General features: G+C 49.1%; 1 long non-coding RNA gene across 1 annotated transcript; it reads right to left on the bottom strand.

The window, feature by feature from the left end:
- Positions 1-7145: 7145 nt before the first annotated feature.
- On the bottom strand, positions 7146-15025 carry LOC139363180 (uncharacterized). Its single transcript, XR_011623128.1, has 4 exons — positions 14869-15025; positions 12767-12875; positions 11398-11572; positions 7146-8233 (listed from the first exon to the last, which is right to left on the bottom strand). It is a non-coding gene; the product is annotated as an uncharacterized lncRNA (long non-coding RNA).
- Between the last annotated feature and the right edge of the window lie 8803 nt (positions 15026-23828).

Below are 23828 nucleotides of genomic sequence, written 5' to 3'. Positions count from 1 at the left end.
CCTCACAGAGGTTGTAATTTATAATAACCAGCCCCAGCCAGCCAAGAGATGTTGACTGAATATTGGGGACTGGAGTGGAGACAGCAGGGTCCCTGGAACTTTCCTTCAGTGCCACCTTACCTGAACTTTCTGAGGATAGTCTGAAGCCTGGGAATGGACAACATGACCTTGATGAACCTGGAATCTCTTGGCCCTGAAGAGGATCTTTGGCATATATGTCCCCTGTTTCAAACATTGTCCCCCTCCAAGGCACTCACATTCATTTCATGACGTCTTTCATTTTTTTGTTCGTGTCAGAAAATACCATCCCCATACTAACCTGTAGGACAGGCGGGGGATGGGGAGATGGAGTTCTACCACCTCTGACTCTTTCCAGGGTTGGGATGGGATGTTATGGAGCCCCTGGAAGCTTCAGCTGAGGGTTGAAGGCAGCTCTGGCCAGGTTTCCAGTGTCTTGGTCCTCCGGAGAAAATGAAGTTTTCTTTTGTGGTCTGTGTGTCTTTAAGACTTGAAGGCTATGGGGACCTGACTGGGGAAAATTCCAACCAGTGGGTTCCTTTGAAATGGAAGTGACATCTAGTGGTCTGAAAAAGAACTGCCAAGTTGACCCCCCCCAAGCCCCAGGCTGCCCCTGGGGTCCCTTCCCTGGCCCCAGGTCCCTTTCCTGCTGGGCCACAACCCTGCTTGAGGGTAGTCTAAGTCCTGACAGTGGGCTCTTCACGGCAGGGTGATTCTCTTGGCCCTGTCCAGGCTGGAACCCAGGCCAGGTACCTGCGCTCAGGTCCAGACAGAGAGGCCAGGCCCAGGGCAGCCAAAAGAGGCCCAAATACGCCAGGGCTGCAACATAGCGTCCCCAGGTGAGGTGGGATCCTTGGGTCTCCTGTCCCTTGATTCTGAGGAGCCCTGTCCTGAGTCCTCCACAGAAGTCCAAGTGCTGTGCAGGCCTCAGTGCTGAATCATCCTGTGGCCAGGCTGCTGTTATGCAATGATCCTGCCATGGGTCCACTGGTGTCCGCGGCTGGCCTTCAGCCTTCCCTTCAGGGAGGGAAGGGGCTTCGGGCGGTACATGTGCCCAGACTTGGGGTGTGTGAAATGACAGCCTGCACAAACGCTTGGCCTTGGAACCAAAAGGGAGGGTGGGAGGAAGGGACAGGGCCCAATCTCTTGTTCTCTAAGGTTCCTGACTTGAGGAGCCCAAGTCTGAGGGGGAGACATAGCCCTGCCCTCAGGAAACCCCAATCCGAAGTTCCCCAGCCCTCACAGAGATCCCTGATGAAGGCGGGAGCAGGAAGGAATAACACATGAGTGGAACAGACCTGACGACCCCTGCAAAGCACCAGAAAAGCCAGAGCAGATGATTTTAGGACAGCAGGGCCCCATGGGCTGTACTGGGAAGGGGGCAAGTGACTGGCACTGGGATTGAGTAGCTGCTCGTGCTCAGGAGAGGCAATGCCTTTAATGATGGCAGGGGACCTGCCCCTGTCCTCCATGTGTGTACCTGGGCTTTTCCCCAGCGCCTGGTTCACAGGGTGAGAGACCTCCGTCCATCTCAGACACTAAGCCCCATGGCACCAGGGCCTGAGTAGGTAATAAAAGAGACTCAACAGGACTGGGAGGCATTGTTTGGACACTTGGCATGCCTCTCTTTCTTTCCTCTCTGCTGTGCTCCTCACCCGCAGCTGGGTGGAGAGAGAACCCACTTGGGAGGCAGGAGCCCTATGGGCCACCTCAGCCCTCTCTCTGCCCTACCCCACCCCTGAGTGAGGCACAGCTGCCTCTGGCCTTACTTACCGTTCTGGAAGCTTCCTGGGGCCCTTTTTCTAAGACCCTTGGCTCAGGCACGTCCTTCTGAGTTCGGAAGCATCTGTTCCAGAAGTGGGTGAATTTGAAGATAGACTTCATGAAAATGCTATGCAACTGGCTTGCTTCTGAGAGATTTGAACAGCTAACATCTTACAATCTCCCAGAATTTCTGAAGTAGAAAATACTTGTTTAATGTTGTCTTATTTTTAAATAATTAATTTTAGTTTGAGCGCAGAGGCTCACACCTGTAATCCTAGCACTTTGGGAGGCTGAAGCAGGCAGATTGCTTGAGGTCAGGAGTTTGAGACCAGCCTGGCGCACATGATGAAACCCGATCTCTACTAAAAATACAAAAATTATCCAGGAGTGGTGGCATGGGCCTGTAATCCCAGCTACTGGGGAGGCTGAGGCATGAGAATAGCTTGAACCTGGGAGGCGGAGGTTGCTGTGAGCCGAGATCGCACCATTGCACTCCAGCCTGGGTGACAGAGTGAGACCCTATTTCCAAAAAATAAATAAATGAATTAAATAAGAGATATTATATGGACACAGTGAAAAATGCAAGCACAATAAGAATTAGTGAATGTAGGTGAAGGACATCAGCAGTTCTTATTTTTGCAACTTGTCTGCATGTTTAAAAAAATAAAAAAGTAAAATAAATAAGTTAAAAACAAATTCAGACAAGTGTAAGCCTCTTGTCTATTCTTTCTTCTAGCCAATTATTCAGTCCCTTTCTTGGAGGCCCCTGAGTTAACAGTTTCCTGTGGATCCTTCTAAAGATAGTCTAAAAAATATATATTTATAAACTGTTTTCCTCCCACATGAATGATGACTTTTCTCCACACCGTTCCGCAACCTTTGTCTCTCACTGAACAATAATCTGGAGACCATTTGGTGTGAGCACACAGACAGCTGCCTCATTCTTTTTCATGACTCCAGTTTATTCCACCAAACAGATGTTTCAAATGTTTATTTGGAAGAGATTGTATAATAAGGTGGTTAAAAGCATAGTCTTTGGTGGCAGAATGCTCTCATTCAAGCCAGTTGTTTAATGTTGAGCCAGTTACTCAATGTCTGAGTGACTCAGTTTCCTCATTTGTGATCCAAAGATAACAGCATCATCTACCTCGAAGCATTTTGTGGAGATTCAATAAGATAAAGCTTGTAAATGGCTTAGGACGGTGCCTGGTGTGCAGTAAGCACTCAATAGATGTTCCCTGCTCCTCCTGAGGTTATTTTGCCAGACCCTTTTTGAGAGAGCTGGGCTGTTTCCAGGCTTTTATTATTATAAACAATGCTGCAAACAAATAACCTTCCCCACACGTCATTTGCTCCTTGTGGGAGTGTATCAACAGGAAAAATTCCAGGGAGTAGAATTGCTGGGTCAAAGGCCATGCGCGTTTTTAATTTTGAAAGATATCATCAGGTGGTCCCCCCTTAGGGGTGGTCCTGGTCGCTCGGCCACCAGCTGAGTTTGAGCCTATTTCCTCAGCCTCACCAACACAGTGTGTGTTTCATTTGAACATAGCATTTCTCAAATTTACTTGGGCAGAGAAGTCTGTTATTGAGTTTCTTGGGGGATCACTTGGCCTTCAAGCCCCTCTCCCCCGTACCCACCTGAGTTTGTCAAGGTGTTTGTTGGGAGAAGCCAGCCCACCATGTGGTCTAGACTGGTCTACAGCCAGCAAAAGTCTCCTGAAAGTCTCTGCTAAGGTCAGCTGCATATTCATTCAATATGTTGATTCAGGCAGGGCTCGGTGGCTCACGCTTGTAATCCCAGCACTTTGGGAGGCCAAGGCAGGTGGATCACCTGAGGTTGGGAGTTTGAGACCACCCTGGCCAACATGGAAAAACCCCATCTCTACTAAAAATACAAAAATTAGCCAGGCGTGGGGGCAGGCGCCTGTAATTCCAGCTACTCGGGAGGTGGAGGCAGGAGAATTGTTTGAACCTGGGAGGTGGAGGTTGCGGTGAGCCGAGATCGTGCCATTGTACTCCAGCCTGGGCAATAAGAGCGAAGCTCTATCCCCACCCCCGCTACCCTCCCCGCCAGAAAAAAAAGAAAAGAAAAAGAAACAAAAGATACAATATATTGATTCAATATTACGGTGCTCACAAATTTATACGTTGTTGGTGGCAGTCTCTTCTGGGGCCTGTTAGCATGTTAAAACTGTTGGTTAAATCTGATAATGCTTTAGGTTGTGCTTGTTTTTCACCATTTCAGTCCTGAGCCAGGGGTTTGCAATTTCTAATCACATTTTTAACATTTTCTCACTCCTACAAAGGCACACAGACAATGCCAGTACTCAATTAGCTGTAATCATGGAAAGCCTGACTGCTCTACCTGGAATTAGACTTCCTGCTATGGATAACCTATAAACCAACCTCCCTGCCTTCCCTTCGTGGAAAATTGGAGTTGATTATTAAAAAAAAAAAAAAAAAAAAAAAAAAAAAAGAAGGTAGTCTCTGTATTGAGAGGCCCTGTCATCTGAAAATGGAAACCTCACGAACACAAAATATATCAAAAGGAGGAGTATTCTTTTTACAAAAAGAGTTCCTACTGAGTTAATTTTAGTGGATTTTTATTAAAGCCTTTTTAGACAACTATAACAAGGCAGAGAGGACTGTTTGAAGGTGAAAGCTTTGAGCAGGAGAGCAGGCCTGATGTCTCACCAATTCTTAACTTCTGTTCACCCGCAGCTTGCTCCCCCCGCCGATCTCATGCAGGACTGGGTTGGAATGATCCTTTGTGATTCATTCTGATTTAGGGTGGCTGCCAAACTTTCTAGGACTTTTGCGGGCTCCCTGGGCTATCCTGCATCAAAGCCTCCAGTGCCTCTTTCCTCTCCTCCGACCTTGCAGATCTGACAAATGCCAAGGACTTTGCCTGTGCTGGATGTGTAGCCGAAGACTGTCCCAGGCTGCTCAGAGGGGCGGAAGCAAACTTGCTGCATCTCCAGAAGCCCCTCAGAGGTCAGGTTTAAGGTGAGCGTGTCCTTGAGTGAAGGTCAAATAGGTTTCTTTTCTTTTCTCTTTTTTGAGACAGGGTCTCACTCTGTTGCCCAGGCTGGTGTGCAGTGGCATGATCATGGCTCACTGCAGCCTCAACCTCCCGGGCTCAAACAATCCCCCCACCTCAGCCCCCCAAAAACGGGGACTACAGGGATGTGCGGCCACACCCAGCTAGTTAAATTTTTTTTTTTTTTTTGGTAGAGATGGGGTCTCCCTATGTTGCTTAGGCTGGTCTTGAACACCTGAGCTCAAGTGATCCTCCTTCCTTGGCCTCCCAAAATACTGGGATTATAGGCATGAGTCACTGTGCCCGGCCAGGTTTCTTTTTTCCCCAATTGTTTAGTAAACATTTTTTTTCCTCTAATAAAAAAACACACTCAGAAAAGTGCACAAATCATAAATACATAGTGCAGTGATCTTTTACCTGCAACACATCATCTAGATCAAGAAATAGAGCATTGCCAGCTTCCCGTAACCCTTGCCTGGTGTCCCCGCCCAGTTGTCACTCCCATCAAAGGCAGGCATTCTTCTGCCTTCTATTCCTGACAGTTAGTGTGGCCTGACTTTGGAACATTATATAAATGGAATCGCACTGGATGAACTTGATTGTTTCTGGTTTCTCTGGCTCACCATTTTGAAATTCACCCATGTCATGTGTGTGGTTCATTTATTCTCATTGTGGTATAGTGTCCCGTTGTATGACTATGCAATTTTTAATCCATTCTACTAATAATCTTTGGGTTGTTCCTTGCTTAGGGCTATGATGGATAATGCTGCTGTAACATTCTTATCTTTGCCTTGTGGTGTGCAAGTGTACACATTTCTACTAAATACCTAGGAGTGAAATTACTGTGTCATAGGGTAGACACTGCCAGTTTTCCAAAGTGGTTGTAGCAGCAGCATATGACAGTCCCAGCTTCTTCACATCCTCACCAACACCATTGTCAGTGATTGCACTTTAATATCCCGGTGGCCAAAATTACCTTTCTAAACCATAGATCCCTTGATCCCTTTCCTGCTTCGAGCTTCCTAAAATCTCCTCAACATTTTAGCATGAAAACTTTTACAGAAAAGTTGAAAAAATTGTACAGTGATCACCCATATCAACCCCAATCCTATAATATAATCACATCATCCACATCTTGTTATAATCACTTTTTCACAAGTCTAGCTATCTATCCTTCCATCAGCCATCTTCTTTTTTTCATTGTCAGTGCCTCTTTATGAAGGTAAAATTGACATACCAGAACATATCCTCATTTTAGGCATACATTTCATGATTTAAGTGAATTTATACAGTTGTGCAACCATCAGCATAATCTAGTTTTAGAACACTTCTGTTACCCTAAGCACGTTCTCCTCATACCATTTGTAGTCAATCCTTACCATGGCTCCCAGTCTCAGGCAGCTACTAGTCTATCTGCTTTTTTTCTATGTAATTTTGCCTTTTCCAGAAAGTCTTTATAAATGGAAGTATACAATGTATAGTCTCTTCTGTTTGGCTTCTTTCATTAGAATGGTGCTTTTGAGATTTATCTATGTTGTAGCATGTATCAGTAGGTTGTTTCTCTTTACTGATGGCCAGTATTCCAATGTATGGATATAGAGTAGTTTGTTTGCCCATTCTCCTGGTTTTTTTTTTTAGGTGATGTTTCACTCTTGTCATCCAGGCTGGGGGGCAGTGGCGCGATCTCAGCTCACTGCAACCTCTGTCTCCCAGGTTCAAGCGATTCTTGTGCTTTAGCTTCTTGAGTAGCTGGGATTACAGACATCTGCCACCATGCCCAGCTAATTTTTTTTTTTTTTTTTTGGTATTTTTAATAGAGACGGGGTTTCATCATGTTGGCCAGGCTGATCTCGAACTCCTGACCTCTGGTGATCCTTCCGCCTCGGCCTCCCAAAGTGCTGGGATTACAGCCATGAGCCATAGTGCCTGGTCTCAATAGGGGTTTAATGACAGGATCATAGTCTGGCATAGGAGAGGTTGCTCATTTATGGAGTGGTCTATTGTAAGGGAAGAAAGAAGGATAGAAAGAAAGAGACAGAGAGGTAGAGACAGAGAGAGGAAGAGACAGAAATAGAGACAGATATGAACTTGTTGCCTCCACATTCTCTGTCTCCAAGTTAGCAATGGGCCTCCTTCCGTTTGGGAAACTTCTTGACTACCCAGCTCTCAGGTGCCCATGGTACACCTGCCAATTAGATCTCCTGTGCTGACCGTTCTCTGCTCTGGGTTTGTATCTGTTTCAAGGGTGACTGTCTCATTTAATCCTATAATGTTCACAAAGAGCTCAGCACGATGTCTGGCACATGGTTTAGGACTTGGGAACTGGTGGTCTTCAGTACTCATCTTCCCAGCAGCTTGCAGGGCTCTCTGAAGGCAAGAATTGTGGCTTCTATGTCCCTTCAGTGTGGCTCCAACTCCTGGGAAAGCCCCAGACACATGTGGAGGGGGCAGGGAGAACAGTGGATGGGGTAGTGGGTCAGGGCCCTTACACAGTCAATGCCTCAGCACCCCAAACTCAGGCCCTCTGGTTAGGTCTCTATTAGGGAAATAGCCCGGGGCTGGGTCTGGGAGGTCACTGGACCTTGGTGCCGAGCCACAGCTAGGAATGCCAGCATCACTAGCAAGTTCAGCATGGGCCTAGGGAACAAGGTTGCTGGGACCCCCTGCCAGTGAGGAGGCCTGAGCAGCAGCCAGGCACATTGCGCCCTCCTCACTTCCTTCTCAGCCTTATAATTCCCAAGATTCCTGCTCTTTTTCCAGACCCCAGACCTCCCTGTCTGCGCACTTCCAGGAGTGCTGAGCATAGGGGCTCCCAGGCCCACGCCAATGATGCCTCCTTCTTTTCCTTTCCAGGCTAAAATGACTTCCTGAGACCTGGATGTGTCTTCACGGCTTCACTGGAACAGTGAAGTTATGCAAGCTATGGTTGAGGGGTTCTGTTCTCTAATGCAGTGGTTCTTAAACTTGAGTGATGTATGCTCAAGTGCAGAAATCAGAGTATTCGATCCAGCAGGTGTGGGGTGGGGCCTGAGAACCTGCATGTCTAACATGTTCCCAGGCCACGTTCATGCTGCTGGGCTGGAACCACCCTTTCAGATCTAAAGCTTTGATCTCTCCTCCTGGGGCTCAGCCTGTGTCTTCTCTCCTACATCATGGGGAACAGAGAAGGCGGGGGCTCATCTGCTTCCTTCTCTGCACAAGCCCCAAAAAACACTTAGATCGTAGTGACCTTGATGGTGACAGTAGGAAGTCCATATTTGAATTGCCTTTGGCCAAAGGGCATGGCAAGACTTACGTAGGGAAAAGCAGATACAATGTCCTATCTCCAGCCCATCATAAAAATAAAAACACACAAAAGCTGGAGAGGATGTCAGAGTACAGTCATGCATCACCTAACGACAGGGACAAATCCTGAGAAATGCGTTGTTGGGCAATTTCATCATGTGAAACATCATAGAGTACACTTACACAAACCTAGATGGTCTAGCCTGCTATACACCTAGGCTATGAACCTGTACAGTGTGTTAGTCTAGTGAATACTGGAGGCAATTGTAACACAGTGGTAAGTATTTGTATGTCTAACATACAAAACATATATAAATATAGAAAAGGTACAGTAAAAATATGGTATAAATGATAAAAAAAAAAAAATGGTACACCTGGCCGGGCACGGTGGCTCACGCCTGTAATCCCAGCACTTTGGGAGGCTGAGGCAGGTGGATCACGAGGTCAGGAGATCGAGACCATCCTGGCTAACATGGTGAAACCCCGTCTCTACTAAATACACAAAAACTTAGCCGGGCGATGTGGCGGGTGCCTGTAGTCCCAGCTACATGGGAGGCTGAGGAAAAAAAAAAAAAAAAAAAAAAAAAAAAGGTGGTACACCTATAGAGGGCACTTACCATGAATGGAGCTTGCAGGACTGGAATTTGCTTTGGGTGAGTGAGTGAGTGAGTGAGTGAGTGTGTGTGTAGGTCTGGGACTTTGCTGTGCACTACTGTAGAACCTATAAACACTGTGCAGTTAGGCTACACTACATTTATTTTACACATTTCTTTTTTCGGTAATAAATTAACCATAGCTTAATATAGCTTTTCTTACCCTGTAAACTTAAAAAATCTTAAAAGCTTTTTGCCTCTTTTGTAAACACAGCTTAAAGCACAAATGCACTGTATAGCTGTATAAAAATATATTTTTTTACATCCTTATTCTTTAAGCTGTTTTCTGTTTTTAAATTTTTAAATTTTTTTGTGAAAAATGAAGACACGAACACATACGGTAAGTAGCCTAGGTCTATTTGAGGTCAGGATCATTAACATCCACTGCCTTCCACCTCCACATCTTCTGCACTGGAAGGTCTTCAGGGGCAGCAACAGGTATGGAACTGTCATCTGCTGTGATGACAAGGCCTTCTTCCGGATACCTTCTGACGGGCCTGTCTGAGGCTGTTTTACAGTTAACATAAAAGGATAAGGAGTATACTCTAAAATAACAATAAAAAGTATAGTAAATACATAAACCAATATCATAGTGGTTTACGATCATTATCAAGTATTATGTACTGTACATCATTGTATATGCTATACTTTTATGTGACTGGTAATGTAGTAGGTTTCTTTATACCAGCATCACTGCAAACATGTGAGTAATGCATTGCACTACAATGTCACTAGGCGCTAGCAAATTTTCAGCTCTATTATCATCTTACAGAACCACCGTTGTATGTGCAGTTCATACATCGCTATGTGGTACATGACTGTATAAAACTAAATAGGTAGTTTTATGAGAGAAATAATCAGAAGTTACTATGCTGTTTTAACTGAGCATCAGTGATAACGTTAATTTTGATTTTGGAAGTAACCCATGTAAAAAGAACTCTGCAAATTACATAGGTCAGATAAGATAGTAAATGTAGCTTTTCTGGCAGTGTTCTAGAATGTTTATTCAGATTCAGCTCAATCTTGTGGTCAAGCTGGGTCTGACAAAAGATCCTTAAGAGTTCTTTAACATGCTCTACCCTCAAACCAATCCTTTGAGGTAGACATTGTCATTCTCATTTTACAGATGAAGAAACAGGCTTAGCAGTTGTATGTTGGATCCTGGATTCCAACAGTCTTTTTACTCCAACTCAGACTTTGGAACCTGAAGTGAGGTGTTTTTTTTTTTGTTTTTTCTTTTTTCACAACACCACAGGTGAATGCTAATTAAGATTCTCCTGAACAATTTCTAGCCAAATTGCAACACATGAGGCTGGATGAAGGCTAGGGCAAGCTCTTCTCTTGCTTGGGGTGTGAACTCCATTGACTTTAGCTGGCCCTGTAAGGAAAAGTCCAGCATATGTACCATCAGAAATGACAGATTTGGAAACAGATTCCTATACAGACTTATCTGAGCTTAAGACAGGCAAGATTGATCAGGGTAGTGGATCTACTGTGATCACTTTTAATTGTTCTTCAGCATCTGGCAAAGTGTGTGTTTAAACAAGCCAGGTATGCTGCTTGCTGCTTGCTCAGAGAGATTAGGGATAGTGCTGCATCCAGCTGGGCCACCCTCAGCCCACCCTGGGCCAGATGGGTATTAAGTAAGGGAAGTATCTGCGTCATTTGAGTGTTTGCAGATGCCATATGAATAGACCCCAATGGAAACCAACTGAGCCACAGACGGTGCACCATGGCCTCCTGGAACTGTCATTGGGTCCCAGATTTGTGGTCTGGGTATCATTCCAACGAAAGTTTATTGCTCCATAAAGAATTTAGGCAGGAAGTGAGATAGATCATGGATTAGATAGTGACCTTTTGAGTTGGAATGGATGAGTGCTGCTGGTGGTAGGGATGAGAATGAAGAAGGAGGAGGAAGGTGGTGGCAGATGGGGTTTTGATGATTTGAGATGACAGATAGAGGATGGTGACAGCAGTGGTTGGGGGGATGGTGGTACAGGAGATGGATGTTGTAGGAAGCTGGTTATTGGGATGACGGGCTGAGTAGCTCAGGGAACCAGCTGGAAAGTCCAAAGCCAGGGATGGGAATTTGATCATGGTTGGGGGTGGCTAGGGAGGTGAGAGGATTGCTTGGGGGAGGCATAGGTTTCTGATCACCCGCTCCTTCTTCCAAAGGTGCCTGTTGAGGGTATTTACCAAACTTGCCCCAACAGCCCAGCTGGGAGGTCCTTCCTGGCTGAGATTTAGCAAACTTGTTTCCCTAGGAGGCCTCTCTTACCACAACAGACAGATGGGTGCTGATGTCAGCAGCAGTGCAAAGCTGTAAGTCAGCACTAATGGGGGTGGCACCTGAGGGCCAATGGGAGAGAGAGTTCTGCCCAGCTTGGCCTCCTCTGAGACCCATCCCAATGGGAAGACAAGGTAAGAAGCCTATCCTGGGCTTCCTGGCCAGGTTCCTGGAATAGGTGGCGGTTCATGGTGGGTGACTGGGGCTCAAATTTGGCAGCTCTGGGACATGGGAATTGGAAGGGCTTGTCGTGGGCCATCTGGTTTAAGCCTATGCAGAGAAAAGAAAGGCATTAGGATTCCCATTACCTGGATGAGGAAACTGAGGCCTTGGGAGGAGGAGAGTTGTACCTAAGGTTAGCTGGAGAGGCAGCAGCAGAATCAGGCTCAGAACTTCTTCTGTAACAGCACCTCCATTTGTGAACAAGCATGGGAGTATGGGGCAGTGAGCTCACAAGGGCAGGAATCAGCAGACCCAGGCAGCCTGTTTCCTCTTCTGCAAAATGGGAGTGCCAAAAAGTTGCTCCTAGGGTGTGGAGAGGATTAGATGAGATGGGCATAAGTAAAGCACCCTATGAACATTAATTTTCTTTTCCCCACAGATCATTTGTCCTGGGTGGGAGCCTTCAGTGCACCTCAGTATGTGTTTGTGCGTGCATGAGTGAGTATGCTGTGTGTGTGAAAGCATGCACAAGCCCCTCCGTGTGTGTATGTGTTAGTGTGTATGTGAGTGTGTGATTTGCAAATCCTGACCAGGCAACCATTGTGAGGGGAAGCTGCAATGTTTACTGATCTTGGGAGATATTAGAGGTTGGAGCCTCTAGGATTGGCCTTGCATGGGCTGAGGTGGCGGGACTGGAGTTGGGGGTGCTCTGGATCCCCTAGGCTGCTGCAAACCCTGAAAGCTGCTGCTCTGGACACCAATAGCGCAGGGCAGTGTTAGGCAGCTCCTGTTAGGGGCTTAGGCAAAGTCATCAAGTGACTCAGGAGTAGGTCTTTAGGAGGTCCCCCTGGGCATTTCTTGGGCAGCCTAGCCAGGGGTGTCTGAGCAGAGATGAGGGAACGGGCTGGAAGGCACCGAGGAGACGAGAGGAAGCAGGGCTTCTCTCTCTGCCTCTTCGGGGCAAAGAATTCTGCTTTCTTTGTGGCTGGAGGTTACCTCACCTTCCTCCCCTTGCTCTGGGAAGAGGTCTGAATATAAGTCAAGTCATTTGTGCTAATTGTTGACATTTTTGAGACGTGCCTTTCCTGGGAGTTTGGGGGCCTAGTATGCAAATCTATGCACATTATGTGCCATCAACAGAAAAATTGGAACCTCAGGGAATTGCTGGAGCAGAAAGGTTCTCCTTCTTCAGAACCGCTTCTAAGCTGCCTATAATTCCCCCCATTAAATTCACAGAGGCAAAATGTGTTGGATCCTGGAAGGTCAAGGCTGAGGCCAGATCACAATGGTCTATCAGTCCATGGTCTCACTTTACAGATGAGGAAAGTGAGGCCCAGAGGGGAGGCATGACTTGCTTGAGATTTTACAGTCAATGGCAATGCTAGGGTCTGACCTGGCCCAGGATCGTCCAGATTCATTCTTTTACTTAATATGCACAATACACACGCACAATACACACACACACACACACACACACACACACACACACACACACACACAGAGTCTATCCTTCGCATAGCACCCGCAGCTTTATTTTGCTTCACAGCAGTACCTGACCTTGTATGTTTACATTTCCTTCTCCTTCTGCCGGACTAGAATAAAACTTCATGGGGGCGGGAAGTGTGCTTGTTTTTTCACATTGTATTCACTGTCATATTGTCAGCATCTAAAATACAGAATGGCGGGATTCATTCATTCATTGGCTGGTCACCTCTCTGATGTGCCCTCTTCCAGACCCTGGTGACACAGAAAAGTGTCAGACTTGGCCCCTGGCTCCTGGCTCAGGTGGCTTCAGGCCCTTTCTTCTGGGACCCAGTTGCCTGTGGGTGGGAGGGATCCCCCTCACCCAGGTCCCACTGGCGCTGACTCTGGAAGCTCACCCCGGGGGAGGAGAAGCTAGGGATGAGAATTAAGAGTCCTCTCCAAGGAACTCCCAGAGCAGAATCAGGGAAGCCCCCATGGCACTGAGGAGACTTGGGGTGTGAACACAGTAGCTTGTGACCAGGGAGGTGGCGGTGGGGAGGAAGGTAGAAGCTCATTTGGGAGGCAGGGTGTGGGGACTTGGAGGGGAATCCTGGGCGGAGACGGTGAATGGGTACTGTGGAGGCTCTGGGCACTGGGTGTCTAGGGTAGCTGTGTGGGGCGGGGGGGCATGACAGAGAAAGAACACTGGCATTTATTGACATTTGGGATGGGCTGCAGAGTGGGGACTGGTGAAGAAGGGCAAAAGGCCAGACTCCAGTCCCTGCACTTCATATGGGCAGAGTGGCGAGGCATTACATAAGCCTCAAGAAGAGCTTTGGTCGAAGGCTTAATTTTCTCATCTGTAAAGTGGGGATAACATGAACCTGGGCATGGGGGCCTGGTGTCAGGAGGGAGGTGAGTCTCATATGAAGGAATCTGTCTGAACGCCCTCAGCTGGACCCCCAAATCTGTCTGAACGCCCTCAGCTGGACCCCCAAACACAAGCCAGCCTGTCTTCCCAGCCCTTTCTCCCTTTTCCCAGGGTACATTCTCTGGGAAGTGGGGCCCTGTGGCTGCTGCCCTGTGGAGGGGCCAGTCCTCATCCTCTCTGCTCCCCAGCCACTGTATGTTCATTTGCCCAAGAGGTTACCCAGTTTCCTCTGTCCTAGTTGACCAGAACCCTCTGGATTCTGTGGGTGCTACGGGTTTTCTGGCCGGGACCCAGGCCTACGCCTTGCTGGGGGCTGTGAGCAAGAGAGCAGCAGACCAGATTTTGCAAGCCTGAAATAGTTTATGGCCAGGCTGAGGCCGGGAGGAAGGAGGGCATGGCCCCAGGAATGCGGGAGGAATGCCTGGGAGGCCCGTTCCGTCCCCCACCCATCCTCAACTCCCCAGGGGGAAGGAGTACAGGCCTCAGGACTACCGGGCACTGGGCAGAGAAAGGGAAATGGTCTGGGCCCTGAGCATTCCTGGGGCTGGGGTGGTCGCAGGGCCAGTGAACGGGTATGTATGTGGGCTAAGTCTTTCTCCAGACATGAGTATCATCTCCTCCAAGGAGGACACCTGGATTAGACTTCTCTGTCTGCTCCATTCAGTCTTTCCTACCTACTTGCCTGTAGCACCAAGGATACATATCTTCATTCCTGTGTCCCTCAGAGTGAGGGTTGTTTTTCTACTTGATGCGGGGCCTCTCTGTCTCCACCGTCAAACTGGGAGCTCCCTGAGGTCAGGGTTTGTGTTTTCCTTTCAGATTGAAAATTCCTTAAGGATTGAGGCTATGAGTCTCCCATAGAGTGGAAGCCCACAAATGCTTCCCACGTCCAGAATGGGGTGGAAGTGGAACGACAAGATGCAGTCTCCACCCCCATTCCTTTAGATCCAATCAATCCTGGTTGGAAATCCTTCAATCCTGGTTGGAAAGCGGGATAGCCTTCAGAGGGCCAGTTGAGTCTTGTGGACCAGACAGCAGCCTATGAAGAGACTTGGCCCTCCCATTTCCATCCATGTGAACACCTGGGGCCCCTATGTGGAGGCCAGAGGAAGCCAGGCCCTCGTTACCCATCTGGACAGTCCACTTGGCCCTGCTGGTATCATACCTTGGGCTTGCCCCCTCTGCATGTGGCCTGGGGTCTATTCCAGGAAGGGGTGGGCGGTAGGGGGTTGAGAGTGGACAGGCCACTGGCTGTTAATGATACCTGCATTTTCGTGGGCCCTATGGTCAGGCCATCACCTTCCCTTTCGTGTTTGGCTCTGTCTCAGTGAGCCAGCAGGTGAGGTGGAGGCTAGGCAGGAGCCCCAGGGTAGGGGCAGCCATGCAGGCACAGAAGGAGGCAGAGGACTGGTGCCTGGTCACAGTCACAAGGTTCTAGCACCCTCAATTTCCATCAATGCCCCAGCTTTGTTATGGAAGACACAAGTTGCCAAAACTCTGGCAACTCTGGCTGGTCACACCCTGTCCTTTTGCGGACATAGCTCTCTGGCCTCCATTGGCAGGACATCTATTTCTAATTCCCGCATACACTCCTAGACCAGCCTCATTTGGGTCAGTCTGTGGTCAGGGTCATAGACAATCTCTACAGGGTTGGGCCAGTCTGTGGCTAGAATTAAGGGTCTGAGATCTGGGTTTAGGGTCAGGCTCTGACCAGGGTTTTGTGTCAGCCTGTTTTCTGGGTTAAAGGGATTAGACTTTGACTAGGTAGGACTAACAGTCAGTCTGTACCCAGGACTACGGTTAAGTTTATAACCAGAAGTAGGAGGTCAGTCTGTATCCAAGCTTAGGGACCAATCTGTACCCAGGACCAGGAATATGGATTCCTAATCCAGGACTGTACCTAGGATTAGGGATCAGTCTACACCTAGGATTAAGAGCCAGTTTGTATCCAGGATTAAGGATCAGACTGTACCCAGAAATGGAATAGTCTATACCCAGAATTAGGGATCAATGAGCATTGAGGGGTAGGCGTGTGTTTTGCACTGAAACTGAACCTATGACTAGGCCACAGAAGGTTACCCTGGCCCAACTGGGCGTAGAAGGCAGAGAAAACTGTTTGCAGTTTGAAAGGGAAAGAGTTTGATGATCCCTTGGCCACCCTACTCTGCATACCCACCTGCAGGAGTTACCTGGGGCAAAGTAGGGCACTTCAACACTCCCAGCCTTAGCTTCGACTTGATGAGGCACAAGAAACAGCAGCCTGAGCCCCACAAAGCACGGTGCCTAGGCAAGGTCCAGTGAGTGGCTCGGAGGCAGCATTGCCCAGTTCTATGGACGGGAAGAATCCTGAGCAACTCCACCACAGATGGCGCTTCTGTTTACACTGCACCTCTCGAAACTCATTCACCAACAGTTCATTCTGCAAATATTTCCCGAATACCTGCCGTGCTTTAGGCCAGAGGTTCTCAAAGTTGAGTGCACAGAAGAATCAGCTGGGAAGCTTGTGAAAAAGGCTGACTCCTGGGCCCCCCTCTTGGGTATTCTGGAGCAGAAAGGCGATAGGAGCTGCCCAGGAATCTGTACTTTTCATAAAGTTTCCTGGTGATTCTGCTGTGGTAGTTTAGGGCCATGCTCTTGGGACCTGTCCTCAAAAGGCCCATCAAGTTAAAAAGGACTGCAGGAAACACCCATAATGCTGTCTGGTGAGTTCAGCAAGCCGGTGGGCATCTTCCAGGGCATTTGGAACAGAGGGTATGCATGGGTGTTTTCAGAGAAGACCCAAGAAGACCTTGTGAGGAAGCAACAGTGAACTTCTGCCTCATTTTTGAAGAAAATTTTGTTGTCTTGTTGCAAAAATTGTATGGAACGAACCTGTCTAGCCACCGCAAAGCCTTTTCACATGATTGGCAAGCTAGAATTCCGGCAAGCACACAAAAGATTAGCTCTGAGAGTAGAGGTGTAAAGCAAAACATACTTTTTTGTTTTTTTGAGATGGAATCTCGCTCTGTCGCCAGGCTGGTGTGCAGTGGCACGATCTCGGCTCACTGTTACCTCCACTTCCTGGGTTCAAGCGATTCTCCTGCCTCAGCCTCTCGAGGAGCTGGGATTATAGGCAGGTGCTGCCATGCCTGGCTAATTTTTTTTTTTTTTAGAACGGGGTCTCATCATGTTAGCCAGGTTAGTCTCGATCTTTTGACCTCGTGATCCACCCGCCTCAGCCTCCCAAAATGTTGGGATTATAGGCATGAGGCACCGCACCTGGCCGCAAAGCATAATTAATACATTAAACGGGGCAAAGGAAAAGAATGCATCTAAAAATGCTGTCTTCGTCTGGTGGTAAGGAAGGAACAACGCACGACAGCCATTAGTATTAATAACTCACCAATTGTCTATAAACAGTCATCCTGAAAAGCACTGCTCAAGCAATGCAGTCAGCTTCGTTTAAACCACGGCCTTGTGCTTTGTCCCACTCTCCCTGCATAGTTTCACCAGCTAAGAACTTTGTCTGCAGTTGGTGTATATGCAGGGCGTGTGAGTGTTTTCATTTCCCGGATATTACCATATTGATTACACTTTTGCAGACAGCACATTTCTCTCTCCTACCTGCTCCTTGGTTAAGAGTCCTGGTGCTGAAGCGCTCAGTCATCTTGAGGACCTCACTGAAGGCAGGGAGGTCGTAAAGGATGACTCTCCCCTCTGGGGTTGACCACCATGTGTCATGCTTCTGGAAGGTCCCAGAAATCTTTCCTTATTGAATGTTTCCATTCTTCCCTCTCAAAGTGAACAGATTTCTGGGTCTCTCTGCTCCTTATGGGGCAGGAGCTTGAGGTATTGTGCTGCTCAGAGGTGGAGACAGGACTGGACTATGTCCCAGGAGCTCCTGGAGGCAATACCCTTTCTGGCTGGTCCTGAGATTCCACATCCTCATGCACAGAGGGCTGGAGGTGACCCTCCATGTCTTTAAGCGGGGCTGTGAGGCACCTGGTCACAGACCCCACAGGAAGTGGATACAGCCAGGAAGTTTTGATGTTTATCCCAGTTCAATTCTACCTTGTTGGTTTCAGCCCAGAGTTGACAGAGAGGTAGGGATTCCCTGGGCTCCTCCAGCTGGTAGGGGACATCCACAGCTCCTCTGGACACTCCCATGCCTACAGAGGCTACCTCCCCAGGGCATCTCTTCATTTCATTCATTCATTCATTCATTCATTCAACAAATGTTCACTGAACACCCACTGGGCACCCGGTACAGCGCTAGGCACTGGGACCCAGAGGTGGAAGGATGGCTCACGGTGTAGACAAGTGGGCGGCACAGAAGCAGATCATTTTTCTCTAGTATGGTACAAGTAGGCCAAGGGATTATAGGGGATAGGAGGGGGATCTGCTTCAGTCTTAGCGGGTCTAGAGAAGGCAGGGAAGTCTTCATGAGAGTGGTCATACTTTATCTGAGTTTTAAATTAGTTTTAAATTAGAGAAGGGGGGAGTGGGCTGGGGATGTCCAGGAAGAGAATACAGCCTGCACTTAAGCCTGGAGGCTAGAAACCGCATGGTGAGGGCTGCTTTAGAAACCACCTGCTAGGGGCTAGATCCTGAGGTTCAAAGCAGGAAAAGTGTGGGCTCAGGCTGGAGAGGCCGGCAGGGGTGACATCGCAGCAGGGTGGTGGGGAGCTGGGGCCTTATCCTGTGGGTAATGGGGAGCCATAGCAGATTTCTGCTGGAAGGGAATGACCTGGTCAGATCTGTCAGCCTGACGCTGTCCAGTAACATCAGTGTCTGATGCATCTTTCCCGTGGCAGTGGGTTCCATGCACTTTTTCTTAGCAGGGAGCTCTGGGAAGGCGGGTTGCCAGAAGAACTGGACAGTGTCACAAGTCACTCGAATGTAAAGTTGTAAAATTTTGGGAAGGGAGAAGGCTTCCAAGACAGACCTGGACTTGGATTTCTTGCTGTTGGAGTTCTGTCAAGGCACTGAAACTACTTAGGCCTCAGTTGTCCTATCTGTAGAATGGGAGCAATCTAATATTTATGACCGAGTTGTGGCAAGAATGAGAGAGCCTATATTAGAAACTGTCAGATTGTGTGGTCCAGGAGAGGGTAGAAGCCGGAGCTCATTCCAAGGACGTAACTGGGGGGTCAGAGCCTGGTATCCATGCCCAGGGCCTTAGCACCATTCCCATTGCTGCCTGGGCAGCTGTCTATGACATCCTACCTTGTTTGAGGTCTGATGACAGAGCCTGGGGAGCTATCCCCACTATAAACTGTCAGGCCCTGAGTTTCTCCTGCCAACCTGGTGCCTTGGCCCTGTGTGCCCTGCAGCCAGCCAGCCCTCTGCCCCCAGAGCAGGGATGGAGATGAGAGGGGCCTGCCCAGCTTCCTGCAGACCTCACAGTTGTGCACAGCCACCTGAGTCCAAACAAACGGCAAACTTACCTCTTCCCTGGCAGTTGCAAGCATTCTGGCCAGCAGGTGGCCAGGCTGTCACTGCTTGGGACAGCCAGGGCCCAGGTCCTAGAAAAGGCCTGCCTGACCAGGAGGGAACCTAGACTCATGTGTGTGCTTGACAGGATGGAAAGAGCTCCGGGCAGAGAGTCAGGAATCCTGAGTTCTAGTTCCCTTACCAACTTCTGAATTGGTACCAACTACTTCCCCTACCAACTCACTGTGGAACTTAGGGCAGGTCCCTTCCCTTCTTTGGGCCTTAGTCACCTCAGCTGAGCCTGAGAAGTTTGGTTATGGTTGTCCAGGGTGCCTTCTATCTTGGTGTTCTGGGAGTGTGAGTTGCTGTCACCTGGAGGCCCTGGAGAGGTTGTGCATCCTTTCCCTAGCCTTGGGACAAGGGGCATGCCAACCCCTCTTCATTCATTCAGTATCAGCTCCAACATCAGAGAGCAAACCACAGGCAAGAGAACAACTATGTTTGGTTAAACATGACCCATGTAAAAGTGAGGAAGATCTTTTTGGCTCTGACTTGGAAGCTTCCAGTTGCTACTTCATTTATTCATTCAATGAAATTGAAGAATAAATTCAGTTCATTCATTTGTTTAATAAATCTTATAGGGCACCTACTGTAAGCCAGGCACTGTGCTAGGACCTGGGATTTGATGGTGAACCAGGTAAGTAGGGACCTAGTCGTTAGTAGAGCTTACAGGCAGCCCTCTTTTTCCTGGGAAGCTGGGATACAGCTGGCCCATGGGTAGTGGTGATAATAAGCCCAAGAACCATTGGGACCTCTGTCCATCCCAACGGTGTAGAGAGCCCTGTCCTAACTACTGAAGGGGAAGTGGAGGTGAGAGCAAATGCATCCTGGCCCCCAGGAAGCTCCCATGCTGTGCAGCTCCCTCCTTTGCAGCAGGGAGGAAAGCCAGCTGATGCCTCGGGGACCAGTAGAAGCCATGTTTCAGCAAGCATAAGCCAGGCCCGAACTCAAAGGGCTCTGGTGAGGGCAGCCTGCAGTTTCCAGGGAGGAGCCATTTCCTCCAGGGCCTCTTTCCTGGCTTTTGGGCTAATTTAGTACTTAGTGAGAAGGGGGTAGAGATCAGGGGTTGGGAGAATGGCAGATGGACATGGAACCATACCCCTCTGGGTCTGGGGGAACCGTCGGTGGGAGTGATCATGCCCTGGGAAGGCTCTGGGTCTTTCCAGAACCTGGGAAGGTAGAGCAGGTCTGCCCTGGCCCACATGAGCCATTGACCCCTTGATGTTCCCACAAGCAGAGCCCTACCCCAATACCTAATAGAGGCAAGGATGTTAGCAAAGGGCTGTCCTGCCCCGGGGGGCTTGGCCCACGAGGGGGTGCCTTGAATAAGGGTAATGGGGATCTGGATCAAGCTGCCCTCCCTCTATGCTCATGGCCAATTCAGCCATCTGCTCTCGCTGCCTGGCCTTCCAAGCTCCCAGGGAAGGGATGACGAGGCCCAGGACAGGCATCTTGCCTCTGCTTTCCCCAAACTCCTTCCACCAGACTCCTGCAAAAGTCCAGAGGGGCAAACACTGAAGGCCCCCTTCTCTTTTTTTGTCCCCTCCCCATCACTTATCTTTCAATAATCCCCAGCTTACTTAGGCCCCTGCTGAGCTTGGCTTTTGGGGCAGTTTTAGACAGCATATTTAGTATTCTGTCAATGTTAGCTAAACTGATGTAACTTGGGGAAACTGAGTTCCAGAGGGAAGACAAGGGCTTGCCAAAGTTCATTCATCCAGCCAGGGCTGAGATGGGACCGGAACCCAGCTTTCCTCAGGTCCCCAGGCTGGCTTCCCACAAAACTCTAGGCAGGACCAGCTGGAAAACTCATGGTGCCTACTGCAAAATGAAAACACTAGACCATTTGTTCAAAAACAAATAATTTCAAGATGGTGACAGTAGAACATTAAACCAAGTGTGGGGCTCTTCTCAACCTGAGCCCAAGCCGCAGTCCGTGAAGCCGGCCCTTATTACCCTAGGGCTGGGGAAGGACGAGAGGGAGACCCCCTGCCAGATCGCTCCTGGGCGTTCAGAGGGCACGTGCCTCACCATTGGAAGGTTCCCTGAGCCAGCCAAGCCCTTCCTATTGCCAAGATGGGTAAAACCACAGTTTAGGGATCCCTCTGGCCCAGTCACTGTGGTACGATGCCAGGCCTCTAAAAGATAGGGGCAAGACAGACTCAGAAGTGTGTCTTTAGAGCGGCTAACTGCCTTAAACATCCCCTGCTGGAAAGTTCTTCGGGGCCCGGGAGGGATTGGAGGTGCAGCCGCCGCCACCAGCAGGGGCTCCAGGCTGAGTGATGAGGGAGGTGCAGAGGGGAGGAGGCTGCACAGTTCCTACCACCTTATGCAAGAGGGAGAACAAAGGGGCTTTACTGGGAGGTATTAGAAGATTAAGTGGCTGAGTCCAGGACAAACTCAGCAAGCCCCTTGGGACCTGAATTAGCAATAGCAACTGAAAGCGGGGAATTAAAGCTCCTGGCCGTCGAGCAGAGGCCCCCCACCCCCTTTAGTCTCTGCCTGGGCCTCCTCAGAGAGCTAATCTGCTGCCCTGCCTGAGTTCCTGCCTGGGGCCTGTGTGAGGGGCCGTCCCTTCCACCCAGAGGCAACTGGAGCCTTCCTGGGGAAGGAGCTGCCTGACCTCTGACCCCTGACCTCTGGGCACAGGCTCTGAGCAGGCTGGGTGGCCCAATTTGGACTCAGAGCCGAGGCCAGCCTCTCGACTCCACAGCTGGCTGAGCTGTGAGTTTGAGAGAAACCACTGCTCCTCTCTGGGCCTCTCCTTCCTGCTAATAAAGTAGGGATCTGGGGCCATGGACTCAATGGCCATCCCAAGGAGTCCTTGAACTGGTTCCATCAGGCATCAGGGAAGCCTCCTCTCAGTCACATGAAGCCTGATGGACAGGAGTGACCCTATCACAGCTGGGACTTTGAAATGTTAAGTTGATGGATGTGTGATCAGTCCAAACAAAGGAGAAATTCTTCAAGTTCCCACAGTCTAGTCCCCACGGACCTTCCCGGTTCCTTCTCTTAGTGCTTCCCATGTTATAGTTTTTGCCGCAGCAACAGCAAGCTGCACGCGCACTACGATCTCCTCCCTTTGAACCTTTGCTCCTGCTCTTCCCACGTCTGGAATTCCCTTTCCGGGCTTACGCTTCATTTCTCAAGGTCCCCTCTGGCAAGGCCCCTGGAATCCTCCCTCAGGCCCCTCCTCACTCTGTCGGTGCATTGACCAAGGTAACAGTATGCTTTGTGTCTGTCTTTCTCTTCTGAGAGACTGCAAACTTCTTGACAGCCGGGGCCTCAAATCACCAGCCTCAGCACAACTGCTGGTGCATCGCATGTGTCCGGCCAACATGGGACCTGGGCCCAGAAACACAGGGGTGGCCCGACACCTTCAGCGCTCATCGTGCCTAGGGGAGAGGAGGATGACATGGCAGCAGTTATTGAACTGCCTGTGTGTTGATGGCAGAGGTGAGAATTATTACAGGGCAACATGAAAATATAAATTGGGGGGCAGTCTGTAAGTAAAGATGTCCCAAAGAGATTTGACATGAAGGTGGTGAAGAGCATTCCAGGCAGAGGGAACCAAAGACCAAAGTGGGAGTGGGGAGAGGGGGAGCAGAAGCTGGGAGTGGCTGAGAGGGTGGGAGCTATGGCTGGGGTGGGCAGGCCAGCCCTCATATGCTGTAGAAGAGATTTTAGACCTTATTCCAAGAGTAATGCAAAGCTAGCTATTAAAGGGGTTTAGGCGGGCGAGTGAGCGGGGTGATGAGATTTGCATTTCTAAGAGATCACTTTCGCTGCAGCATGGAGAGTGGATTAGGAGGGACAAGAGGCTATTGCGGTCATGAGAGGAGACAGAGAGGGGATGGACAAATTGAGAGATTCAGGGTCGGAGCTGACAGAACTTGGAGACTGACCGGATTTGTAGGGAGAGGGAGTAGGAAGTGGGGCTCTCCAGTTACCAGCTTGCTCCTCACAAGGGGCAGTGGGTGGTGCTGGTCAGACCAATGTGTGTGTATTATGTACTGTGGACCACATGAGCCGTGGCATGGGCAGGTGTGGCTACAGCCAGCCTTCCGCCTCAGAGCAGCCCTCTTAACTGAGCTCCAGGGGATGGGAGTGAGGCAAGGCTGCAGCTGCCATGCTGTCCGCCACTGTCAGAGTGCCAGGACACCTGTAGGTATGGATATTACCCATGCCCCCAGACTCACAGCTCTATTCACACACTGGCTTAGATATAAACATGGGCCATGTGCACATACCGGACACCCAGATTTACATAGCACATGCCCCAGACAAGCACATATTTCCATGTGTACACAGAGCTATTAATGATGACATCATAATAACCAACATTTATTGGGTGCTTGATATGTGCCAGGTATTATTTTAAACCCTTCATATGAATTGCTGTGTAGCCTCACAACAACCATGTGGAACGTAAAAATTATAATCTCTGTTCAGAGATGAAGACGCCAAGGCCCAGAGAAGTCACATATCTTGCCCAAGGTCATGTGCACAGCAAGTAAGGGACAGAAGTGGGATCTGAACTCATGCAGTCTTGCTACAGAGTCTAAGCTCCTTGTTACTACACCATTTAGTGTATTTACCACTGATGCTCCGCTGCCGCCTGGTACACAATCCCACAGAAATGCACCAATATCAACAGGGTGCGCTGATAGTAGGTATATGTGTATATCATGTGTGTACTCCCAGGCATGTACACCTGGGTTCCTAAATATCATACAGTGCATACCGTACATA

The sequence above is a fragment of the Macaca nemestrina genome, chromosome 5 (genome assembly GCF_043159975.1).
Source record: "Macaca nemestrina isolate mMacNem1 chromosome 5, mMacNem.hap1, whole genome shotgun sequence".
Taxonomy (NCBI): Eukaryota; Metazoa; Chordata; class Mammalia; order Primates; family Cercopithecidae; genus Macaca; species Macaca nemestrina.
This window is presented reverse-complemented; position numbering and strand designations above follow the sequence as displayed.